The sequence below is a fragment of the Rhinolophus sinicus genome, linkage group LG05, assembly GCF_036562045.2.
Source record: "Rhinolophus sinicus isolate RSC01 linkage group LG05, ASM3656204v1, whole genome shotgun sequence".
NCBI lineage: Eukaryota > Metazoa > Chordata > Mammalia > Chiroptera > Rhinolophidae > Rhinolophus > Rhinolophus sinicus.
The window spans coordinates 128269419-128296941 of NC_133755.1; the positions used below are offsets into that span (position 1 = coordinate 128269419).

The 27523-nt window shown below is 34.2% G+C and overlaps 1 protein-coding gene and 1 long non-coding RNA gene across 7 annotated transcripts in view; one reads left to right on the forward strand and one right to left on the reverse strand.

Annotated features, from left to right (window-relative positions):
- The window catches only part of LOC141571686 (uncharacterized), a 448916-nt gene that overhangs the window by 200516 nt on the left and 220877 nt on the right, over window positions 1-27523 (reverse strand). The window lies entirely within an intron of this gene.
- The window catches only part of FUT9 (fucosyltransferase 9), a 172426-nt gene that overhangs the window by 64584 nt on the left and 80319 nt on the right, over window positions 1-27523 (forward strand). For 5 of the 6 annotated variants that reach the window (XR_012496684.1, XM_074333315.1, XM_074333314.1 and 2 more), the window contains one exon: window positions 18630-18718. The exons of the other annotated variant lie outside the window; for it this stretch is intronic. The gene's annotated coding sequence lies outside the window, so the exon portion shown is untranslated. The remainder of the gene's footprint in view (window positions 1-18629; window positions 18719-27523) is intronic. 6 annotated transcript variants of the gene reach the window in all.

Sequence of the window (27523 nt, forward strand, 5' to 3'; positions counted from 1 at the left end):
TTTTCTCTTTTCTTTCTCATGCAGATCTGTGTTTTAGGAGGACACTTTGAAGGTGCTCCTGCCATTTCTCTCCCATGCTTCCGCTCAGGGTGTTCTCTTTGATTGAAACACCCATGTCTTTTTTGGTGATATGTGGTGAATTCTTATGTATACATCAGTTCAAAAGTCAAATCATGTTTGATGTCTTATGTTAACCCTTCACCAATATATAGGTATGTGTGCACGCACAGATACGCACACGTACACTCCCACCCACCCACACACATACACACATACAGAATAAGCACTAAAAGTTATAAAGTAAAAAAAATTATCCAGTAGTTCCCCCTGATCTGTGATTTCATCTTTCACAGTTTCAGTTACACGTGGTCAACTATAGTCTGAAAATGCTAAATGGAAAAATTCCAGAAATAACCAATCCTTGTTTTAAATTGTACAATGTTCTGAATACCTCACTTCATCTCATCACGTAGACATCGTATCATCTCACATCATCACAAGAAGGGTGAGGACAGTAAAATAAGATATATATATTGATATATTGAGAGAGAGAGAGAGACCACATTCACATCGCTTTGATTACAGTATACTATAATTGTTCTATTTTATTATTAGTTGTTATTATTAATCTCTGACTGTATCTAATGGATAAAGCTTTATCATAGGTGTGTATGTATAGGAAAAGACATATAGGGTTTAATACTATTTGCAGTTTCAGGCATCCTCTGGGGGTCTTGGACTTTATCCCCTCAGCTAAGGGGAGATTACCGTATTAATGATTAATCACCTTTGATAAATGTTTGCTATGTTTAGACCTGGCTCAACACATCACAACAATTATTTATTATCCCTTTCATCTCCTTCCAGCTCACATATCACTTTTCTGATCAACCTTACAGAAAATTCCTCTAGAGATGTCTATCCTACTTGACTCTGATTCCCCTCCTTCCTTTCTTCTTTCAGCATAACCTAGCCAGGCTTGTCCCATTTGTTGTAGTTGTTTTTCTTTAGTACACCAATAACTGCTACATTAATCTAGGTATCGCTACCGTCCTCATTTTACTTGAATTATCAGCAACATTTGACAAAGTTGATCCCTCTTTTCAAATTCAAGCCTTTTTTCTCTTTCCTTCAAGAACACTGTACATTTCTATTTTTTTCTTGTATAACGCAGGCAACTCCTCTATGATCTACTTTGCTGATTCTTCTAATCTCTAAGCCTCTAAATGTTGGCCTGCATGACATTTTGTAGTCATTCCATTGGTGATTTTATCAAGTTTTACATCGAGCACTAGTTAGGAGCATAGACCTTTGGGCTAGGCTGTCTGATGCAGAATCTCAGCTCAACTACTTTGTTACATGTGTAACTTTAGGCTAATGATCTATCCTATTGCACCTCAGGTACCTCACCTGTAAAAACTGGGGTTATAACATTACCTATGCCAAAGAATTTTTGGAGCATTAAATGAGTTAATATTTGTAAGAGTGCTTAGAATAATGCCTGGTGCTATACATGTTTGCTGGTATTATTATCTATACTCTAATGACTCATAAAATGCATCTAGCCTGTACTTCTGCCAAGAATTTGTGAATCACATATTCAACTACCTACACAATGTCTGCACATGGAAGTCTAGTATACATATCAAATTTATTATACATAAAATGGAAAATCTAATCACCCTTAAGCCAAGGTGAACTCAGTAAATGACACCTGCATCCACTTCCTAAGGCCAAAATTCTTGGAGGCATCCTTGACTCCCATCTTTCTCTCAGACCACCCGTCCATCCATCAAATCTAGATTGCTCTGCCTTCAACCTATCCAGAATCTTACCATTTATTACCATAACCATGCTAATATATAATTCTTAGAGTTCAAAGTTCCAGACAACTTGGTTATCACCCATGATCCATAGTGCTTTTTCATTTACCTAAAACTAGGTCTTTTTCACCTGAAAGACAATTAAGCTAAGTTCTTCCATTTCTCTACTTCCTCAGCAAACTTTTAAACTTAACTCTATATTATTACTATTTAATTCCATTGTCAATTTCAAGCTACCGTTCTAGTCTGTGAAATTCATTTCAATTTACACAACATAGTAGCTTGAGCTCCCCATTTTGAATTTCTCCGAATTTATTAAATACATCCTAAACAATATCATGTTATCAAATAATTGATTGAAAATTATATAAAGAAAGGTCTACTTGCAGTTTGACATTGATCCATTAACTAACCAGTATTGTTTAGTAGGAAAGGTTTATCAGCTAAAGTTTCAGCAAACTACTCGGGAAGCCTACTCGTCTATATTAATCTTAACCACAGATATCTCAGGAATTATTTTAAATGCTTTTTTGAAACCCAAGTGACTCAGATGACAAATCACATCATCTGCGAAACCTTTCCCTGAGACTCAGTTGTACATAAGCTCCTTGGTGTTCCCATGAAATTTTGTGCAAGTCTCTGTCATAGTCCTTACCCCAATATATCAAATTTCTGTTTGTATTTGCCGCCTAAGTATTGTGATGGCCTTGGAGAATGAGTCTGTGGTTCCTGTACCTCAACATTCTCAGAACCTTGTGTGTAGCAGTTATTCAATAAATATTTTTCAAACTGATGAGTAAATAATAGTGAGATTCTCATTTGTTACCTTAAGATGTGGAGTATAAGTTTGCTGTTTTCTCTGGACTTATTTTAGGATGCAAATCACTGAAAAAAACAACAATTTGAGGGAATAGACAAGCCAGTTCATCTCTTTGTGCCTCACTTAAAACATTCTTAGTATTTTAAATTCATGCACATATGGAATGTGTGACTTGGTGTTATTACAGAAAGATAATTTCACCCTTTTGAAGCTAAAACTGTACATGCTATTGCAGTTATTTCTGTTTTCTTCCTTTTATATTCCACCCTTTGTGTTTTTTATTAAAATGTCAGAAACAGTATCTCATTAACACTTCACCGTTGCCAATGCTTCCATTTATAGACTTAATACTTGGAGTACCTCCTTCAAAATCATATGAAAACTATAAAATACAAAAATCACAATATTCCTGAATATTTATGCACTCTGGTACATAAAATTTACATTGAACTTTCTGTTCTTTGCCTGATACTAATACATTTATTCCTGTATATGGAGAATAAAGTTACTTTATTTTATACCTCCTTTATTTTCAATTCATTAAACTTTTTGTCTCCCTATTGTTCATAATGACCATATAAGGAAAGGGAAATATAATTGATGTAGGAGATATTTTAGGGATCATGTCTCATGAAACCGAAGAATGGAGGCACGGACCAAGTTGAGGCGAGGAGTTGTGAAAGAGGATGGTTTATTAAAAAGCAAAGAAATACAGCTCCCAAGTGGGAGGGGGTTCTCAAATGGGATGCCCCCTGACTGAGGCAAAAGCTTTTCCCTGGCCCATTTGGGGCACCTTCTAAAGGAATTTGTCTCTCAGGTTTGTTCTGTTGCCCAATGCTAAAGGGATTAGCAAAATAATCCATTCCTATCTGTCAGATCTGCTCCATTTGTCCGGCAAAAAAGGATTTATGAGATAATGTATTAACCTGAAGGTATATTCTTATATCTTTTTCCTGGAGTGAAGGAGCCATTTCAGAACCTGGAGTTTAAGGATATGGCTACCTTTTGTTTATCCCACCAGGGACCTTCCTGTCTGCCTAACAACATGCTAGCTAACCTGTACCATAATAATTAAGAAACAAATGAACAATAATTAATAGAATATAGTTCTGGCCCTGGAAAAAACATCTTCTGGTGCAGTGAGGGCATTAGAAAATTAAGTTTCTTGTGATACATGCTGTGATAGAACTACATACCAGGGACCAAGCTGGGCTTTACAGTAGAAACAGTATTTGAGCTGGGCCTTACAGGATGTTGTAGGTCAAGAATAGGTGGAAAGAGGAATAATAATTTGTACAAAGGATAGAAATTCAAAATACACGGGATAATTGTGAAATGAGGATTGACTCAGATTTTAGGGAAGACATAGGCTGGGCGGATAATGGAAGGTGTGATTGGTAAAGTAGGATGTGGTTAGAGTTTGAAAGGCTATGTATGGCCATATCACAGAATTTGGAACTTACCCTGCAGGAAATGGAAAGGGAAAGAAGTTTCTTACAACATAAAGATTTATGTTTTAACTCTAAGATTAATCTAAAGATTTATCTTTTAACTCTAGCTGTAGAGAATTAGTTGGTATTTTCCCTATACTGTTTGTCAGTCATTTAAGAATGTATGCTTCTTACAGTAAATTATTTTTTATGTTTAAACTGCCAAAGAGAATGATAGAGTGTTTTTTACAGGCTGCATTTTAAAAAGATCGTTTACACATTTTTATGCCTGCCTTTTGATGGCCAGATACAGATCCATTTTTTTCCAAAGCCAATTCATACAAAGAGATACTCACAGATGAAATATCCAGTGTTTCTGCACACAGTTTGGGTAATTAGTATCTACTAAAGACTGAAAAACTCAATGAGAACAAAATGACCTACCTTATTTAAAATCTTTATTAATTGAACTGTAAGCTAGCCCTTGAGATTTTTATGCAATCTGAAACAGAAAGGTCAATGGAATACCAATAAATCCTCTGTTTTTGTTAGTTCATTCTTCAAATACTAAAGTTGGTTGAAAATTGATTCAATTATTTGTAATCCAATACTGAAGGGGGAAACGTGTTTTTCTTTTTAACCATCTTATTCATTTACATTTACATGGAAAATAACATATCCAAGAATAATCAGAAGAGTGTTTTAATAGCATGGGCACTTAGCGGTTGAGCATGTTTTCCATTTCTTACCTTCTTATAAAACGTCTGCAAAACACTTATTATCTTGAATTAGGGAAAAAATATATATATATATACATATATGTTTATATTTACATGTAAATATATATGCAAATATATATTATATATATTTATATATATAGGCAGATACTATGTTTAAGATGCTTTTCTAGGCTCCAAGAATACAACATAAATAATATAGTTAATGCTCTAAAAAATCATAATGTATTGGGAAAACAAAATACTGACAACTCATTATAGTACAAGGTAAAAGTAAGGGAAATATTTTGATAACAATATGAAATAATACTGTGGGAATACAGAAGATTCAGTGATGAAAGTTTATAAAGTGGAAAGATTTGAGTTCTGCATTAGCATATTAGCACAGTTTCACAAGTTTTAGCGAAGATTCTAAGCCAAAGCAAAAATATTGGCCTGAGCTCTAGAAATACCTAAAAATATAAAATAATTGGAAAATGGATTACAGCTTTGTGTGACTGGGGTATGGTGAAGAGTGAGGATAGATAAGCCTAGAAATGAAGATGGGTTTAAGATTTGAAGACCTTCCTTTCCATGTTAAGCTGTTTGAGCTTTAGCCTCCAGGCAGTGAGTGAGGAACTACCAAACAATTTTGAAGTATAGAATGGCTTGAGTTAAACCAGAGTGTCTGTATTTTAGAAAGTTATCATCAAAGACAACACTGAAGGTGTAAAAACTGTAATTGCACTAGTGTAAATGAAGAGGCTCTTGGTTGTGGCAGTGGAAGTGGGATTTAAAGGAGAGGAAAGATTTACTGAAAGGTAGAATTAGGATTTGGTGTTTGGATGGAAGTGGAAGTAAAAGGAGATGGCTACTGGCGTGTCTACTCAGCACTATTGCTGATAATTGTAACCAAATGTGACTGCTTAACATAACTAAATACTTTATATCTAATAATCTAATTACCAATTCAGTGTTTACCCTGTGTTCATAATTCTGAAAAATTATAAATTTATTAATGTATATAAGTAAATTAATTTATAAATATATAACTGAATCTTTCTAGTTCATACACATATATGCGTGTCTTGTTTTATGAAAAATCTTCAAGAATAATTCTGAAAGGAAAACAAAATAAAGGAAAAAGATTTTAAAACATAAAAATGTACATTTTATTACATGTCCACTCATTCCATTAAGATCACCATTTCTCTCCTTGACTTGGGGAGAAGAGGAACAGTCTTTATCCTTAGACATTCTCCTTTTCTACCTGGTCAATGTCACCAGGAACTCTTATCTTTTTAACCTATGATGAATAAAAAGCAAGTATATCAAGATATATTTGAGTAATTAATAGTTATTTCAGTGCATTTTATATTGTGTGTGAATGTGTATGTAAAACCTCAAAAGATAATTTGTAAGTATTTTAGTAAAATACAATGAAACTTCCATGACATATTATGCCAATTATATGCAGATAAAAGCTTTCTAATATTACATCTTTATTTATAAGTAGGTAATGATGTTCTCGCCAGGATCATTGTTTATTTTTTGAAAATGATGTATGCTAATGATCGGTGTATTTTCAAAGGATGACATATATCATAACCATATTCATTAGAATGACAAAGTAAGAACTACATATCAGAAATTTTACATACAATAATGCACTAGGGGCGGCTGGTTAGCTCAGTTGGTTAGAGCACAGTGCTCTTAACAACAAGGTTACCAGTTTGATTCCCAACATGGGCCACTGTGAGCTGCGCCCTCCACAACTAGATGGAAACAACTACTTGACTTGGAGCTGATGGGTCTTAGAAAAACACACTTAAAATAAATAAAAGTTTTAAAAAATCCACTAAATTCACCTTTTTAAAGGTGTTTTTAAAAAACATAACTATTAGGTCATAACCATCCATTAAACAGAATATACTGATACGATGTTGTACTTCTTGCTGGAATAATTTCCTGATGCTTCCTTCTTTTTTCTTTAATGCAAATTTTAAGACCTAGTATTGCTTTAGGTTATTTTTAACCAATAAAATCTTTGTGGTCAGGTGCTTCACTTTAAGAAGCGTTGTAATTTTTTTTTCTTTCAAACCTTCCCTAGATGGGCCATAAGTCTGCTTTTGAGACACACTTTGCTATAATACAGCCATGTTTAACTTAGATTTGTGTGTTAGCAGCCTTAAATTTATAACTTGGCTTATAATTCCATATGACTCACTGAATTTGAAGTCCAAAACTGTTAAATCTTAAACGATAGATGTAGTTAGGTTTCATATCACATCAAATATATAATTAACTGTGTATTCCCTCAGTATATGGAATTTGAAAGGAAAACATCTTCACATTACACCAGAGATAATAGTTTAAGCTCAAATCCCTCCCACACATTCACCTACAGTAGAATAAGTGACATGCCATGAAAGTCAATAGACTAAGATAGGAAAGCACTCTGAGGAACAGACGAAAGGCTGGAGTGACCAGAGCAAAAGGAACAAGGTTAAGAGAGTGGTAGTCAGGATCTAGAGTCCCTCTTACTCCCCTAAGGCCCTGGGCTTCTGGAAAATAACAGTCAGGAGGAGGAGACACATAGGCTTTCAGTCCTGCAACATTAGCTGAGGTAGTAAACAAAGAATGGCTTAAATACTTGAACGGGGGCTAAGGAAAGAGCCCAGTGAACATAGAAATGTTATCATGCACATTATAATAAAGAAACAAACAAACAATAAATAAATAAGATTTTATATTGAGTCAGGACCAATATATATTGTGAATAGAATTTTTATGCCTTCTTGTTATTCAAGAACTCATCACTGTGGCACCATTACCCTAACTATCCTTACCCAAATCCAAATTAAACCTTTGAGGACGTGTTAATTTCCTAGGGCTGCCGTAACAAATACTACAAGCTGGGTTGCTTAAAACAACAGAAATTTTTTCTGTCAAAATTCTGGAGGTTAAAAATCCAAAAGCGAATTATTGGCAGAGCCAGACTTCCTCCCAAGGCTCCAGGAAGAATCCTTTCCTGCCTTTCGAGCTTCTGCTGGTTGCCAGCAATCCTTGATGTTCCTTGCTTTGTGCCAGCAGAACTCCAAGTTTCTGTATCTGGCCTCACATCACCTTCTTCCTTGTGTGTCTCTATGTCTCCAAATTTTTCTCTGTTTTAAAAACAGCAGTCACTGGATTTCGGGCCCATCTTAGTCTAGTGTGACCTCATCTTAATTTCATTACATCTGCAAAGACTTTATTTCCAAAGAAGTTCTCATTCACAGACACTGGGGGTTAAAACTTCACCAAATCTTTTTGGGAACCCAAGTCAGTCTCCTATGGGGGGTGGGGATGATAAACTCAGTGGGGTGTTTAGAAGGACTACCAGATCCATCTGATTAAATCAATTCATATCAAAGTTAATCTAGTTTTAGGGTTCATTTGTATTTTTAAAGGACTTTGTAACACAAATGTATAATAATGAAGAGTGGTTGGGATCAGAGCATTCTTGGTCCCTGCTTGCTTTTCAGAGCTTCCAGCTCCTCACTTTTAGCAAACCCAAGTCTGAGGGCCCACCTCTCTACCCCTTCACCAGAGTGGATCAGATCAGCTGTAAAATGAGGAGGATGTAGTTAACACAGAAAACTTAGGTTGTGTTCCTTATTTCTTTTTCCTTTAGTAGTGTTTCACTTTTATGGTAAATATTTAAAAATTTTCTTTAGATCCAATTATATGAATAATGGCTTTATATTTCATTTTAATTTTCCCACGTTAATGTGGAGTTAGCGCTGCATATCTCCCATACAGAATCCGTACGTGGAAAATATGAAGGACATTCATGCAAACCTTTGACAACAGAAAACTATACAATGTAAATGGTTTGGGTAAGCATGGATTTCCTTTCTTCCAAAATACTTCCTAAGTGTGAATGAGAAGAAAGGATAGGCCCAAAGTAAGAGAGTTTTGCAAAGTGTAAATCAGGTCATCTAGGTTCTTCTGTGCTTTCTTAGTAAAGTAAATATCTATTCACAATCGTGGAACACTCCCTTGTAAGTGGGGTAAGGACAGAAGAATATACTACCTTTATTTAGGCCCTTAAAATCCTGAAGTTCAAGTTTTAAAATTATTCAAAAGGGGATGAATGTATTTTAAAACAAAATGCTTTTCCTTGTATGCAATGAGTCAGAGTAAAGCTTTTTGTAATATCGCCCTAGATTCTGAACAATATAATGCATTTCATGTTTTAAAATTAACTTGGTTTATTCGTAAAACACACGCTATCAATACACAATGCAAACCATTGTATTTAATGCAACAATTTCAGCTGAACATTATTTGAGGATGTGAATTTAATAAGAAATTTTGATTTTTAAAAATCTTTCATCAGTTTAAATGTAATTTTAGAAAAGAAGAAATGCATGACTCAAAATTAAGTTGCCATAGCATAAAATATCCATTTACATTTTTGATTAGCATTTCTTCTTTGTTGATTATTAAAAAAAAATTACTATGCTAAATTTCATTATTTTGATTATTGATTTCCCAAGAGACTTTGGTCTGAATTACAAAGCTACAGCTTAAGTTTTATAATTAAAATTTATAGCAAGACATTTATTTTTCATGCAACTAATTGACAAAAAAATTAATAGTTATTTAAATAATCATGAGATTTAATAGTCCCTTTTCTTCAACTGTTTTGAACATTCTGGAACTTAACTAGCTGTGATATGTCACAGTATTGTCCCCAAGCATATGCAATAAATTCCACTGGGAGACAAAGGGCCTTGTCATATATGTAAATTATGGACCCTGCCCCACACCTATTCGTCTGCATCCCTTGGAAATACAGTTCATGAAACTGCTTTTAATAAGCTATCCAGATGAATCTTATGCTTGTTAATGTTTGAGAACCCAATATTAAAGAGGGTAGTCCAGTGGATCTTAACCTTTTCAAAACTGGTGATCTCTAGCCTCTACAGTACACTGGGAGAAACTGTTCAGTGACTGTCAAATTCTTCCCAGAGGAAGTCATCCAAGGGGCAGAAGAAGAGAGAAAGGCTGATCCACTTCTTAATGCCCTCAGAGTTCTGAGAGTCTGGCCAAAGATAGATAGTAGGCAGCATGAACATGCTTCCAGCCCAAGAGTAATAGTCACAGACTTCCCGTCGCTTCCTCCCTCTCTCCTCTACCCATCTCCTTGTCTCCCTTTCTCCTTATCTCCTTCCCTCCCTTCCTTCTGTCTTCTCAGTGCTCTCTTTAATTTTGTCAGAAGAATAGGACAGGGAGGGCGTTGTTTGAAGGACAGCAATAGCTTATCAAAAACCCTCCCTTATTGTGTCTACCTGGCTCAGTCTCATGGAACACTCTTAAAACAGGTGCTTAACAAGGCAAGTGTCCAATTTTTTAGTCGTTATTGTCATAGAGAAAAAGGAAAAGAAACAGTGTCACCAACCATCTATCCCTGGCCTGTCTCCCATTTTGGTCCCAATCAGGCATCTCCCTCTGGATGAGTATGCCTGAGGATGGATATAAGTATCACACAATCTTTATCTTGACTTTATTTTCTATCTTCCATTTTCGGATTCTTCTTCCAGGGAGGATTTAATAAGTAGGATCAGAAATCAAAACATCATCTGAACAAGCAAGAAGTGCACTTGCTTCTTGGGAACAGCCCCTGGAGCTCAGCCCAATCTCATCCTATTTCTCACATGGCCCCTAGCTACTGCTGGCCTGTCCCTCCCAGGCCTGTCATATCACAAGTCAGGGCTTATTGTTTATTGAATTAATCGTACCAAGACCACCTTAAAGCTAGAGAAATGAGGAGATGGAGTGCTTAAATTTTATTGATTTAATTTAAAGATAGAAAAAAATCAAACCATTTTTAGACCCATATTTCAGTGAAATGAAAAAAAACAGAAGATTCATATTGTCTAAACCAGAAAGTGGCAAACTATGGTCCATGGGCTAAATCTGATCTGCTGCTAGGTTATGTAAATAAGGGTTTACTGGAACACAGCCATAGCCACTTTTTTTTTTTTCAATATCTGCTTTCACACTACAAAAGCAGAATTGAAGAGTTGTGCCATAAATTGTGTAATAGATGAGTATCTATAGAACAGCCTTGACTTTACCTCTCGTCTGGCAATGCCTAAAATATTTACCATCTGGCTCTTTAGTGCAGTTTCCTAATTCCATGTTGAAATCAAAACGATCATGATGTATTTTCTCCAGCTTCTGAAGGCAAAAATACTCAAATGGAATTCCATAAAAAGAGTCCTCATACAAATAGAAAATCTGAATAAACCACTTACTAGTAAAGAGATTTAATCAGTAATCTAAAATCTCCTAATGAAGGAAAGCCTAGGACCAGATGGCTTCCTGGTGAATTTTACTGAATATTAAAAGAAGCATTAAAACCAATCATTCTCAAACTCTTCCCCCCACTCCACCCTCCCAAAAAAAGAGTCAAAGAGAAGGGAACATTCTGAAACTCATTTTAAAAGGCTACAATTATCCTGATAGCAAAACAGAAATATTTTCTGTTGAAAAAGAAAACTACAGGCCAATATCCCTGATGAATTCAGATACAATACAATACTGGTAAACTGAATTCAGCAGCACATTAAAAGAATCATTCACCATGATCAAGTAGGATTTTTCTCTGGGATGCAAGGCTGGTTCAACTATGCATCAAAGCAGTCAATGTGATACACCACATTAACAAAATGAAAGAAAAGAATCATATGATCATCTCAATAGATGCAGAAAAAAGCATTTGATGATATTCAACAACCATTTAGGACAAAAACTTTTAACAAATTAGGCATAGAAAGTAAATATCTGAACATAGTAAAGGTCACATATGACATGCCCACAGCTAACATCATATTAACTGTTCAAAGGTTGAAAGCTCTAAGGTCAGGAACAAGATAAGGGTGCCCACTCTCATTATGCCCATTCAACATAGTACTGGAAGTCCTACATAGAGCAGTGAGGCAAGAAAAAAAAAAAAAGATAATCAGAATTGGAAAGAAAGAAGTAAAATGGTCTTTATTTATAGATGGCATGATTTCATATAAAGAAATTACTAAAGACGCAACCAAAAAACTTGTTTGATCTAAAAAACTAATTCAGTAAAGTTGCAGGATACAAAATTAACATACAAAAATTAGCAGCATTTCTATACACTAACAACACATTTTCTGCAAAAGAAATAACCGAGATATCTGCATCCCCATGTCCATAGCAGCATTATTTACAATAGCCAAGGCATAGAAACAACCTAAGTGTCCACTGGTGGATGAATGGATAAAGAAGTTGTGGTATATATACACATTGGTATATTATTCAGCCATAAAAAATGAGGAAATCTTATTACATTTCCAACAACATGGATGAAAGTTGAAGGCATTATGCTTTCAATGTAAAAAAAACCCAGAAAACAACTCATAGGCAAAGAGATCAGATTTATGGTTACCAGAGGTGGAGGGCGCTGGGAGAGGTAATTGGAGAAAAGTGGTCCAAAAGTACAAAGTTTCAGTTATAAGATAAACAAATACTAGGAACGTAATGTACAACCTGATGACGATAGTTAATACTGCTGTATGGCATATAGAAAAGTTGTTAAGAGTGTAAATTCTAAGTGTTCTCATCACAAGGAGCTTTCCTTTTTATTTTCTTCTTTCTTTTCTTTTTGTTGTATATATACGAGATGATGGATGATAGGTGAACTTATTGTGGTAATCATTTCATAATACATGTAAATCAAACCATCATGCTGTATTCCTTAAACTTAGACAATGACATATGTCAATTATTTCTCAATAAAACTGGGGACAAAGATTCCCCACACACATTAAAACATGTATGTCATTTTCTCACTAACCACAATATGATAACTTTAAATATGTGGGAATAACCGTTTTAATCCCAATAACCAAAACAGCACCTCTCATAGTAGAGAGACAATACGTGTTTGGTTAAATAATAAATGTTTAAAAATATATGTATGTTCTGCATTTCATTTATGGCATATTCCTATTTTAGAATAAATTTATTTCCCCAAAATCTTTGAGCAAACTGGATGCTCCAGGAAAAAATGTACAATGAGGTTTCCAGTACTGCTTTAAGCCCAAGGTGGGAGAAGCTCAATAGTTTGCCCTGAGGTTTTAAGAGAACCAAGCAACCCTCCCTCCCTCAAAAAGTGTGTGTGGAAAAGTATTTCTACGGATAAAATATTTGTATAATTATGGACGAACCAATTTCAAGCATCTTCTATTATAACAATGAATAACCTGTATCCCAAGCATAAGCATATTAAAAGTCCTCAAGATATTGACGTTTGTTAATGGTTCTAAGTGCTACTAATCCTCTGTCTCCTATAGCAACTGAGCAAGTAGAAGAGTCTATTAGGTTGGTGCAGAAGTAATTTTGGTTTAAAAGGTTAAAATAATTGCAAAAACCGCAACTGCTTTTGCACCAACCTAATACGTCAGTCAGAACTAGCGCTCTTCACCAGCCCCAACCTTGTTCTTTGCAGTTCACAGGGATCTGTATCATATGCCCGTAAGAATAGGGTCAGGACAGATCAACCAAGCCAGCCGCATAAGGAGAAAGAAAAGAGGAGGAAAGCCCAATCCATGAAATAATCCAGACGATGAAAATAACCAAGGAGCCTTTGAAGCAAGCAAGGAGCCTTTGAAGCAAGCACGGATTGCACCCTTTCCCCATAGCCACTCTTGTATTCCAGCTTCTGCAGAGATATGGACCAAGGAAGATGGCCATTAAACCATCCAGTCCAGAATCTGCCCCATAGCAAAACACTCAAGAAACATTGTTTCCTCTTCCTGTCCCCTTTGTTCCTCACTTGGCTTTGTGTTTTTAGGTTCAGGGTACTTATTCTTATGCTTACCTGATATAAACAGCAAATTAGCATTTTGTGCTGTGAGAAAAATACTACTCCTTTTTCATCTGCATTATGCAAAAGGAATCCCTTATGGCAAAATCATCCCATGCCGATTGCACGAGGCAGACCTGTGGGGCCAAGCGCGGGAGCTCAGGAATCAGTCTGTCTGGGTTCTACTTTAGCTGCACCATTTACAAGCTGCATGGCCTTGGACAAATTGCTTCAGCTGTCAGTGCTTCATATTCTTTTTGTCTACAACTGAAATAATATCTCATAGGCTGATTGATAGGATTGAATGAGAATGTGCATATACAACCTTGATATCCTGGCTAGAATACAGTGAGCACTCCTTCATTCTTAGGTGGTTTTATTATGCGTGTTAATGATGTTGAAGCTCTTTGCATGACCCGAGGGCCCTCCACTGACCAGCCCCTGCTAACCTCTTCTGCTTCCTGCACTTGCTTCATGAACACACTGCACAACTCTGCTCCAGTAAAGCCAGATTACTTTTTAGTCCCAAACTGTTTTATCTCTGTCCTCCTTATCTTTGCTCATACTGCACTGCCTAGTCGTCATTCAACATTCTCCTTACACAACCTATTTTCTATTAAGTTTCAGCCCTGCAAAATTGAATGCTGCTATATTTGTGCCCCTAGCCAGACATTTTGTACAAATTTCTTCATTTCTCTTCCTTGTCTTCCTCTTCTGGACTATGAACGCTTCAAGGGCAGGAGAGTGTTTTAGTCCCCCTTTCAGCCACAGCACCTAGAACCTGTTATATAGAACACATTTAGGAAAATGTATGTTGATAAAGAAGGCTTAAGGACCCACTATAGTAATTCTGAAGTCATAAATTCTGTTTAAAGTACAGCCACAGGAATTAGCTCGATGACTTCTTCTGGAAGCAAATCTCATTTATTACTATAAACTGCGTAAAGCAATTGTCTTTATTTGTTCAAAATCCAGTGTCCTTTAATCACATCTGGTAAATTGAATTAAGAAACTTGCTCTTGCTAATGGAATTAAGTTTTTAATATATCAGAGATGTTTCTACTAGTATCGTTCAGAGTCCTATAAAGTTTCCTTCTTTATAAGTAATGCGCCATGTGTCTATTTCCTTTCCCTTTCATTTATAAATATCAAATAGTGTTTTTTTCTTAACCATTTATATTATCTTTATTCAATTGTTCCAGCAATAATTAAAAACAATTAGATAAAATAACTGTGTCTCTATATTTTTCCCTTTTGTGAATTTTACCCAAATCAGCTAAAGTATTCTACATAAATAGTTATGTAATTTTTATATTTCAAATTGACCCTTTACTAAAGAAAAAATAACCTACCCTGTAATGATGGCTCAAAATGCATTTGTTGGTGAAATTAATGAATAGGATTTTATACTTTATTCAAATATATCACAAATCCAAACATTTTCTCTCCATTGTCACTGCCACCAAACTTACACCCCTGTCATAGCTCAACTCAACTACTGCAGTAACCTTCAGATCGGCTTCTGCTTCCAGGCTTGTCTCTCTTCTATGCATAGAACAATTGACGTGATCCTTTAAAATTTGAATCAGTTACCCAGACAAAACCCTCCTATTTCCGTGTATCATGAATAAAGTCTAAACTCCTTACAATGGCCTATGAAGCCCAATATGACCTGGCCCAGTTCCTGCCTGTCTACCTCACTTCCCACCCCACTACCACCACCATGCCCTCGGTCAAGATGCAATCTGTAGGGTTTTCTCCTCCTTGAATATGCTTGCTCCTCTAAGGCTTTTACACCCAGTGCCCAGTCTCCTTGCAATGTATAGTCCTTATCTTCAGCTCAAACATGGCCTCCTTCTTGAAGCCTAACTTCTCTGACTGCCTCTGCTCACGGAGACTACCCATTCTTGTTGTTGTGGGCTGCTCTGCTGCTGAAAACTCTCACAGTCAGTTCTTTTCTCAGCTCTGCCTTTGCTTAATGACCCTGCAAATTTATTCTTCCCTGGATCTTGGCATTCAGGCCCATCAAAGTCTCTGCTGTTACATACGTTGCTACTTCCCTCTTCAGGCACCAAGTTAAAACTGAAACCCTCACAAACCTCTGAAGCTGAGCCATTTTCCTTCCAGTAGACTCAGTGTTTCTCAACTCATCATTCCATGAAAACCTAGTCATTTATGCTTTCTGATAAACCTCATGATGCAAAGTAAAAAACAGTTAGTGAATCACAATGTCTTATGCTTAAGTTACAAATCCTAAAGATCTTGGCAAAACATCTAAATAATAGACAAATCCACCAAGCTTGGACTTTATATGCAAGAGGGAACTAAAGGAATTTAGAAATCCCATTTTCTCAAAACTGAATGGCTTTAAACCGTCTATCAAAATGGATGACAGAAACTGCATGTCTTGTGTGCATCTACCCCATGTTGGGCAGATGCCTTGACTGGTCCAGGGGAAAGATGAGTATATAGAAAATCAAAAGAGAAAAAGGTATTATCATCATTTGACTGGATTAGACACAAATGTAGGTAATGGAAGAGAATGATTGTTTCCCTACACGTAATACAAAAAAGAAAGAGGTAACTATATTCAGATAAAACTTTATCAACAAAAATAATAAAAATATGACAGTAACTCTATAACTTGAGTGTTATTTATGTTTCATGCTGAGCCATTAAATCACAGCCATGATTTAGGAAACACACACACACACACGCACGCACACGCACACATACACAAATCTAAGTTGCCAAATAGAAAACAGAACTCAGTCACTTGTTGGCCGTCGTTATTTGCTCTCATCCTAACTAGGATTCTAAATGTTTGCTTTTCTGACTTTCTAGCAAAGAATATTTCAAAAGCATCAAGTAAGATTATGGTAAAACAGAGCAAGAATGACATTTGATGCTTAGAATATTATTTTTAGAAAATTAACAGATGTTCAAGTGTCATAATAATCTGGAATCAGTTGAGATAGGTGTAAATGCCCCTTTTCTATTTGCAATAATATAAAATATATTGATCTTTTCTGTTAAGATTTATAACCAATACATTGCCTATGTTATAAGCAATAATTGTGTTTGTAGTTTTACTCATTTAATAACTCTAAGCATAAGATATATACAGTTTCCATATGGAAAATTATCTACCATATAAAATATTTCATGTTTTTTTCAAATTGGGGATACAAATAGTATTGAGAATAGATTTCTAGGCAGAATTATTTTATAAACAGTGTCCAAGAAAGTCTGTGGAAGTGCAGACTTTTCTGATATACACTTTGAAGTGAAGGCTGAATTGACCCAAACTAAATACCTTCCAACTTCACTGGACTAGTTGTTTGAATGATCAGAACCCTGTAAAATGGGGATAATAAAACCTCCCAGTATCGTTGTGATGACTAAGTGATAATCACACATACCTAAAAGACACTCAACAGCTGATACGAAATATAGACATGTTATTCATCTACTATGTTTTACCTTTGAGAAAAGATTAGGTAAAATCAGATTTTAAAGACAGGACAAAAATGCTACATCTATTTTCCATATATTGGTTAATTTTAAATGTGTTTAAATACAATATGGAAGTGTAAATAGGAGGAGAAAGTACTAAATTAGGGGGAAAATTAAATTATCTTCCTATTAAGCATAAGCCAGGGCGATGTGTAAACCCAGAAAGAAATCAGGCTGAATTTTGCTTTAAAATTTAACTTCAGGAAGAAAAAAGAAGTTAGGTGTTTGGGAAACATAAAGTGGGAAAAAGAGATGTGTGTGTGTGTGTGTGTACAGGATACCTAACCACCACTTTCAGTAACCACTAAATATGAGAAACTTATTGCGTATGTTCTACAGCAAAAAGACATTTTTGTTTTGATGGGGAATATATCTATATAACAGTTTTGGGAGGCATTATCTTAAAGAGAAAACTAAATCTGCTCTTTAATTTTACTTTAAATTATTCTTTAAAGATAATTTGCTATTGATTGGGATAATTAATGGCAGTGGGTCATTTTCCCACTTTATATTAAATCTAATCTTAATTCATTACCGCATGAATGATTCAATAACGTTTGAAATCACTTTGTTTATTTATTCCCAATCATATATGTGGGTAACCGTCTTAGTCCACCTGGGCTGTTATAGCCAAATACCACAGACTGGGTGGCTTACAAACAACAGAAATTTATTTCTCACAGTTCTGGAGGCTGGCAAGCCCAGGATCATTGTGCTGACAGATTGGGTGTTTGTTTAGGGCTTCCTGGTTAATAGAAAGTCTTTTTACTCTATCCTCACATTGTGGAAGATGGGAGAGAACTCTCTGGATCCTCCTTTATAAAGATACTAATTTCATTTATGAGGGCTCCAACCTCATGTTTTAATCACCGCTTAAAGGCCTCACCTCCCAAAACCATCATCTTAGGCCTTTGGATGCAACATATGAATGGGGGAGGGGGAGCACAAATAATCAAACCACAGGAGCTGACATACATCAACATGCAAATTAAAGATATTTAGACAAATCATCTAGTTATTTGGTCTTTATTTTCTTAATTCAGATCATTGTAAACATCCTGATGATTAGTAACTTTTTGTTTTATATTTTGTTTTTTTTGTGCCATGGACTCAATTTATTCTGTAAGTGGAAAACAAAAACTAGAGACAAGATAACTTATAGTCATTTCTTTACAGTGTCAATTACGACATTCAATTTTTAAAATAATTTGTATTTTATTGTATACTCAAATGGCTTAAGTGGTTCAATAACATTTTCCTAAAAATTCAAATTAATTATAAATTAACATATACAAAGGACACAATAATACATATAGAAAAATCTGTGTTTGTAAGATGTGTGATTTCTTTTAGCTTTCTTTTGGTTATTTTGCAACCTATATAATACACCCAGCACATTTAGCTAACATAATTTTTTTCTCTCTTTCCCAACAGGTTTAGAATGCAATAATCCAAGAATTTTATAATACAGTGGAATAGCTTAACAACTGTCTATGTGCTTCACATGATATGTTCTCTATATTGTAAGTATACATTTACTTTCCCGAGCTAACTTGCTTGTGAGAGAAATGTGTTCCATTAGAACTTACAACTTAGATTGTTTCAGACAATTATAAACTAAAAACTCATCCAAAATATAGGATAGTTTTAGAAGGTTATGTTATGAAGAGATGTTCTGCAAATTTATATTTAATATTGTATCAAAGTCAAATCTAAATATAGTTGTCATCATGGTGGAATAATATACCCATGCTGTTATGTTTTTTATAAATATTATATTTAATATCCTTAAGATTTTATACTACTTTTAGTTTTCTAGAAAAAAATTTAAATATTGGACATGCAAAATTTTATGCTAAAGTATTAAAAGTTCTTGAAATGCCTTTTAAATATATAAATGTATAATATACATTTAAGGACAGGTTGACTTTTTTTCTATAGTAGTTATCTTTTTTGAAGAATTTTTTGTTGTTTTGGAAAGATAATACCTATAGCACTAAATTATTCATACATATGTATGTGTGTGTACGTGTGTGTGTGCATACATGTGTGGGTGTGCATATACTCGTGTGTGTGCGTGTGTGTGTATATATAATTTATTTAATAAGCTAATAAAAAGAAGAAAAGTGTTCTCTGCTCAGTAATGGAATCTTTTACTATTAATTTCACATTGTTTAAAAATAAGGAGAGAAGTGAAAGGCTGCGATAGATACTATGCTTTGTTTTTGAGTTAAAAAGTACTGAACACTAAGTACTAACTCATAGCTGTGGGAAGGAAAGGAAGCAGCCCAATCCCTTTTTCCCTCAGAAGTAAGCCATGACTGGAGCCCTTCCTTATTCAGCATTATTCCCAAAATTTATGACACATTTAGGGCATCAGAAGACGCTGTTCCTTAGCAGCACCTGATCCTGCCATACTTACAATACCCATCTCAAGCCTTACTCTTCCTTTTTCAAGCCTTATTCTCTCAGCCCTTTTCTTCCTGGATTCTGTGAGTTTAAAATCTCTCATGGGGAATTGAAGCTTAGTGAACCTTGATCCTTCTCCACAAAGGCAGGAGAATGAGTTGTTCCTGATTATGCTGTGGAGGATGCAAGTGGTGATGGATAGGTCATTAGCATGCCATTTCAGAACACTGAATGGCTTTTGACACAAAACGTAATTTAATACACAACATGTGGTTGCAGAGCAGTGGGTTTTAATGGGTTTTATCGTTTAATGGGGCTTATCATTAAATGGGCTTTAATGATAAATTTTATTTACCATATACAAACAAAATACAGTCATTTTAACATGTGATCAATGTAAAAAAATTAATGACACATTTTATATTCTTTTGTTTTCATACTAAGTAACTGAAATCTAGTGTATACTTACAGCACATCTCAATTTGGATACTAAGTCTCTATTGGATATACTTGATCTGTACTTAGATTTCATAAAACTTACACTTTAAAAGAATAGATTCATAAAGGCAAGTTTTTCCGCATATACTTAAAAGTTTTCCAATAACTAAACTGAGTATCAGCTTTTAAATTTTAATTAATTAAATGTCATTTAATTTAAACTAGACACATTTCAAGTTCTCTACAGTCGCCTGTGGCTAGGAGCTTCTATATTGGACAACTCTTTTTCAGGGGACTGTTGGTCTAATGCGGTAATATGCTACCTAATGACTTTTACAGGCTGATATCAGAGCACGCCAACTGAGCAAATAACTTTAAAATTTCAATAAGAAAAAAATGTCAAATCCTACACCTCTGACTAAAATGCAGTTTTATAGCACTGCATGTTTATGAGAAATTATGGATAAAATATACAAGGTCTAAATCTCCAAGCTGTGACACACATTGAATTTTTGTTGGTATTTTTAAGTTTGGTTTAGTGTACATGCTCTGTTGTACACTAAAGGAATTAACAGATCACACCCTTTTCATTACAATGAATGTGTCAAAAGAAAAATATAAAAAAATAAAATTTTTTAAAACGGCTCTGTAAAAGACATTGTTAAAAGAATGAAAATGTAAGCTTCAGACTTGTAGGTCACATATCTGATAAAGGATTTGTATCCAGAATATATTAAGAACTGTTAAAATGCAATAATAAGTAAACAAATATCCCGGTTTAAAAATGGGTTAAAGATGTGAACTTCACAAAATAAAAAAAGAAAAAACAATGTGTGGATGGCCAATAAGTGTATGGGAAGATTTTTAACACTATTAGCTATTAAGAGATAAAAAATTAAAATTCAAGGAGGTACCATTAGACAGCTATTAAAATGAATAATTTTTTTTAAAACACCTGACAATACCAAATGCTGGTGAGCATGCAGAGTGACAGGGATTCTCATTCATTGATGATGGAAATAAAAAAATGATACTGCCATTCTGGAAAATTGTATGTCAGTTTCTTATAAAATTAACGTACACTTAACCATATGATCCCACAATCCCACTCTTAGGTATTTACACAAGTGAATCTAAAATTTATGTTTATACAAAACCTATATGTGAATATTTGTAGCATTTTACTTATAATTGCCTAAATGTTTTTCAACTGGTGAGCAAACTGTAGCATATTTATACAATGGAATACTACTCAACTATGAAAAGGAAACAGTTATTGATTCATGCAATATCATGGATGAATCTTAAATGCATTTTGCTAAATGAAAGAAGCATACCCAAATGACTAAATAGTGTGTGATTCCATATGTAAGACATTTTAGAAAAAAGCAAAACATAGAGACAGGAAACAGACCAGTGGTTGCCAGAAGTTAGAGATATAGGAGAGTTGACTACAAAGTGATAGCATGAGGAATTTGGAGGGTGATGGAACAACTCTTTATAGGACTGTGGTGCTGAACAAATGACTGTGTGCTCATCAAAACACATAGAACTGTACAACACAAAGAGTGAGCTATACAGTATGCAAATTAAAATAAGAAAATAAATAAGGTGTTGGAATATCCCCAGATGAGCTAGAGATTACGACAAATGAATCTAACCAAATTGCAAATGGAAGATTTAAACTCATGAAAGCCATGGAGGGAAAGTATCTAGCTTAAGTGACATTGAGAAACAGTATTTTGACAGGAAAAAGAGTAAAAAGAATAATGTTAATGAAAAAAGCAACTGTACATAGACTTTATATTTTATTTGATAATTTTTCTCAGAGGAGTACAGGTTAATGACAACGAATTATTTTACATATATACTAGAGTGAAACACATAAGTAAATAAATTGTTGATAATAGAAGTTAGGTCTCTCATTGTCAGAAAAATAAGTTACACATAAGCAAAAGGAAATAACTAAAATTAACCTTGTAGTGCTAGATTAGAAATGAAGACATCAACATGAACTCATTTTTATTGTAGTATATAAACAGATAGATACAAAATAAAGATAGATATATGTGCACACATGTGTATACATACATAACATTTACTAGCTCTACCTTCTGAAAGGTCGTAGAAGTAGTAACACTACAGCAGCAAGGAGCAAACCTCATGTCCAGATTTATTTTCTAAATATTCTCCAATTTAAAAGGAACTAGAGCCCTCAGGAAAAATAGCTAATTCTAGATTTAGGGCAGGAAAAATACAAGATGAGCCTGAAGCATCTTGTACCAGAAAATGAAATAGTGACCAAAAAAAATTATTGGATCATGCCAAAAGGACCCAGGAGCCAACCCGAAAGAGTTCAAGATGGCCAAAGTGGAAATGCTTTGAGCAACAAAATACTGATCATATTACATTATTACCAAATGCATAAAATAAATATCAATGAATACGCTGATAGAAATAAATGAATGCATAGATAAACGACATACAAGGGGAAAATCTTCCTTACAGAAAATTTTCAAATGATATATGTAGATATCTTACCTACCTCCCAGGGGGTGAAACTTAATTCCTGTCCCCTAGACTTCGTGACTCGGAGATTTTAGAAGTGAGGGGAACCCTGGCAGACACTACCTTCATAGAGTGACCAGCGTTCACATCTCCAAGACAAGACATGCTAACCCCATGTACCCTGGTATAATGTGGTGAGGACACCTCACTTCTGTGATACTGTTTCTCAAAACCCATAACCTCACTCTAGTCTTCCGAAAAACATGAATGACTGTATACACATTTTGAAGCTTTACGGTGAGCATGTAAAGTAGAAAATTCAAACCGTGTTCCTTATTTATAAATAGAAAAATAAGTCTCTGAGCGGTTAAGTGACTTGCCTACAGGCAGGCAGCTTGTAAGGGCAGAGCCATCTGCATAGAACACACCTTGCTTATTTCCTTGACTTGTGCACCACATCATGAAGTTCACACTATATGGAAAGAGTCTTATTTGTTAGTGTATGTTCTTGTTTTTCTCAACTTCCAGAGATGGTCAAGTTCTCTTCCTTAATTTAAATGAAGTTGTAACAAATTGTATATCTTTTAAAAAAAAGTATTATTTACATTTAAAGCCAAAAATCTCGATTTTCTGGAATTTCTGAAATACTTGTTTTCTGTTCATCTTCAAAATCCAACCAAGGCAACTAGATTAGAAATCACTGCTGCTAATTTATTTATGTCATATGAGAGACAAGTATGATTTCACCTTAAGGAAACCTAATGTATGAGAACTCCCCAAATCACAAAATATATAAACTGAGAAGGGATTTTTTTTTTTTTTTTTTACAGAATGATTATTTGTCTCATAAAAGTATTTGTCATGTCTTTTCTAAACAATCTTCCTTGGTGCAACTGCATTAGATTAATACATAGTATTTCAGAAGAAATAGATTCATTTTATGCAGTAAAGCATACCTATCCTTGGACATTGTGATTCTCCCTATCTGCTGCAATTTCTCTAAGTTAGAGTGATCTCATAATCCATAGGCAGTTTTATTATGGAGAAAATTTATAGCATACTATCTCTTATCAATAAATCAAGCTTTTTCCCTATTGCTTTCCAATCACAATGTCGACTTCTAGCGAACTTATTTTATTAGGTAATTTGCAAATACTTTAATAGGCTATTTGAAAAGCTTCTTGAATATGAGAGCGTGATAAACACTCTCATAGAAGATACACCAATTGAAAGACATGTTGTATACCTTCCAATAATAGTATAGTAAGAGACAAATGCAAAATCAATCTGGTCCATCCTATGTTTAAATCTTATTTGATATCTGTTGTAATGAATAAATGTGCATTTAAACGATGACCCCCAAATCTATCTCTCTGCTGTATTTGAATGCTTAGAGCTCTCATTATTTTCTTGTTTCTAATCAAAACACTTTCTATCATAGTTAAAGCCTATTTCACTTTGGTTTTTGGAGTGTGGGGTTATTTTTGTTGTTGTTCAAGAGTGTATTCCAAAGAATTCTGTTTCATAAGACCTGTCTCTTCTGTACTAAGACTCCTTATTGTACTGCCTGGTGTATAATAGGTACTTAAAAATATTTGCAGTACTGAATTTCTAAGTGAAATGCTGTTGAGCACATTTTTTAGTTAAGGAAAGTGGGCTTAAGAGGTAAGAGGTTAGGGAATTACAGGAGTGATTGGGATAGCATGGGTAGGACTTTAAGTGTGAGGGTCTCCAGAGACCTGGTGTTTATGATGACCATTCTATATATGTAGTAGAAAGTGATACTAGATGTCTGAAATCCTGTCCCCCCACCCCAGGGGATGTAAGTGGACTATAAATGGGTAGATGGATGTATGAGTGGATGGGGGAAGATGGATTGATGGAAAGGCAGATAACTTATTCTTCTGTTATAGCTCCCTGGTATCTTCCATACCATCAATAATATTTTACCAAAACATAGAACACTAGTTTTAAAGAAATTGAGTTTGTGATAGAGAACCCCCTGGAACTTGGATTATTTGGGAGAAAATTGTCTATACAGCATTTACCCTCTGTGACCAGAAGTTACTGCTTTATTTTGGTTACTCAATAAATGTCAGTTTATCTTTACCTTGACAGTAGAGTTAAAATCAATGCCAAAAGAAGACTGTATCTATAATAATACCTACTTTATATTCTTTTCTCTTTTTATTCCTTTAATGATATACTGATTTTGAATATGCAGATATAAGCAGCTCTAAGTCTATGCTCCAAATTATATGCTCTGGGAAGTGAATTAGTAGACAAAAATGTGTAGAAAATCTGAATTTATTATGTTCAAGTTGGTCTTAAACTTTTATTTTTAGAGACTATGATTTCCCTGCAGCTACACTATAACGAGAAAAGAAAACACTTCCCAGTGAACCAGTTCCTTTAGGGAAAACACTGTGCTGTGAATATTTATGTTAGTAAGTACTTAGAATAAGTAGTAGCAGATAAACATACCCTAAACTTTTATTTAAAACCATGCATATTAGTCCTGTAGGATTTCTAGCGATTCTCATTAAGTAAATGATCATTCTATAGATTTTTGAAGTTTAATTTTAATTATTTTCAACTATCTCTGTTTTGGTTGTCTTTCCTTTTAAATTTATCTTCCTGTTAAAAATTAATTGACCTTTTCATTTCTTATGTCCTACCACTCCTTTTAATGTTGTATTATTTCTGTACTTGAAATACAGTAGGATATTCATTTAAAATTTGCGACTTTAAAATAGCATCATTCTTACTAAAAAAGTAAGTGTAGCAATTTCTCCATTCTTATGTTTGGGATATCATAATCTATCTCAAAATAAATTTCTATGTTGTTAAAAGGTGAAATCTGGCATATGCCCTTCTGGTTTTATAGACATACAATTTCAAATCGTCATTATGCTTAGAGCAGAGGTTTAAGACAGAGAGCTGCCATACATGACAATGTGTGGGGAATTCATGATTAAATGTTCCAGGAGAAGATGTGAGATGTGCTGACTAACCAAGAGAAAGGGGTGGTCTGCGTTCAGTGTTAACTTGTGTAGATGGATGTAACACCTGTCATCTACAACTTCAGAAATACCCGCTAACTATTCTATTTATGAATGTTTAAGGAAGAATTAACAGATTGAGTTCCACATTTAGGTCAAAGCAACGAGAGAAAAGGGGACATTTATGGTATAAGATGTGAATGAAATTTGGAAATCGCTAGGGTAGGGGTTCAGAACATTAAATAATCAGGAGTTCATAAGAACCTTGGAAATCTGAGAAATCTTTTGGGACGTTAGAATTTCCATAGAACGTGGGATGCTTGGCTAGGAACCTCAAATACAGAGACCAAAATTTATGTCTAGACTACTTTTGTTATTACACACACATTGAAACAATATTAAAAAAAAAAACCTCAATAAAAATAACTTTCACTTAGAATCCAACCACTCCAGTAATTCAATTATTTGTACATATTTCCATTAATTTCCAATTTGTATGTACACATAATTTTCCATGGTGTACGTACAATTTTATGTTTTTTATTTATTTGCTTAATCCCACATCATAAGCACTTGAACATATTCATTATTTTATAGGTGTCCTTATAATGACTATTTACTTAACTCGTTTCTGATCTTGGTTATTTGGGTGTTGGTGGGTATTCATGCATGCATATATATATATATATATATATATATATATATATATATATAAAGAACACTTTAATTTAAATATATATCATATGTTTTTGTCCTTATTTTGGATTGTTTTCTCTTGCAGAGGAAGTAGAATTCTGGCTTAAAGAGTTAATATCTAGATATTCAGAATTTACTAGGTATATGTCTAGAGATACAGTTTTAAACTTTCAAATCCTATTTTCATCAGATGCAAAATGGAAATAAAAATAAGTTTTTGTTGTAGAATTGTTGAAAGGATTAAATGTATAACAAAGATTTGCAAAATATGTATTTGGAAAAATTTCTAGAATTTAAACTATTGAGGCAAAGGATATGTCTATATATATTCTTTCTAAAACTGCTGCATAAATTGTTAACTTCCATATTACTCACTTGCCAAAAAGATGAAAACCAGCCCTCAATATTTTAAACAAAAAGCCACAAAGCTGAAATTACTGCTAACTTAAGGAAAGGAGAATTTACTGGTCAGGCAGATGCTCTCACCTCAAAGAAGACTGCTAATACTATACAGTGTTTTGGAGCAGAGCGGAATTCAATGATTGGCTAATTTCAGAGAAATTAATGTATTGATGTCATTTGTAGAAACACGGTTTCTCAGGTGAGAATGGCATTGGTAAACCGACTTTCAGAAGTGTGTTCTTTGGAGTCCTTTTCCAATCAACTGATTTTCAGAAGTTAGGATGGTTACTAATTGGTTAATTTGCAAATGCATAGTCACTGAGTTGTGTTGTCATCAGTTGATCAAATTAGTGTAAAATCAGTTCTCATAATTTTTAGAACTGTCAGTGATTAAATAAGCAGGTTTAAAACTAGTTCTGGAGATTACTTGCTACCACAGATACATTAAAAAAAAAAAAGAGTTACTTCCTACAAGTGTAAGGACATTTTATTCTCAAGCTATATTTGAAACAACCATATGAAAAAAATTTTTTTTCATTGGGAAAATGGTGGAGGATGCCAAGAAAAGCTCTCTGTAAGAAAGAATAGGAAATAACTAGAAGTTTGCTGTTAATACAATCTTCTAATTGACAAATACTACGTCAGAATCAAACAATAAAGTAAATGTGGAAAGTAAACAGATCACATTTTGGTGTGATCATAAATGTTATCTTTTCATTAAACCTTTAGTTCATAAACCTATTTTTCTCTAAATTTATACTTATCTAGATTATCTGATGATTTTGTTTCTTATTTTTAGATCATTTCTTTTCCCTTTCTTTAATATAAATCCTGCTTTTACTTGTTTGTATTTCATTCTTGAATGGCTTACAA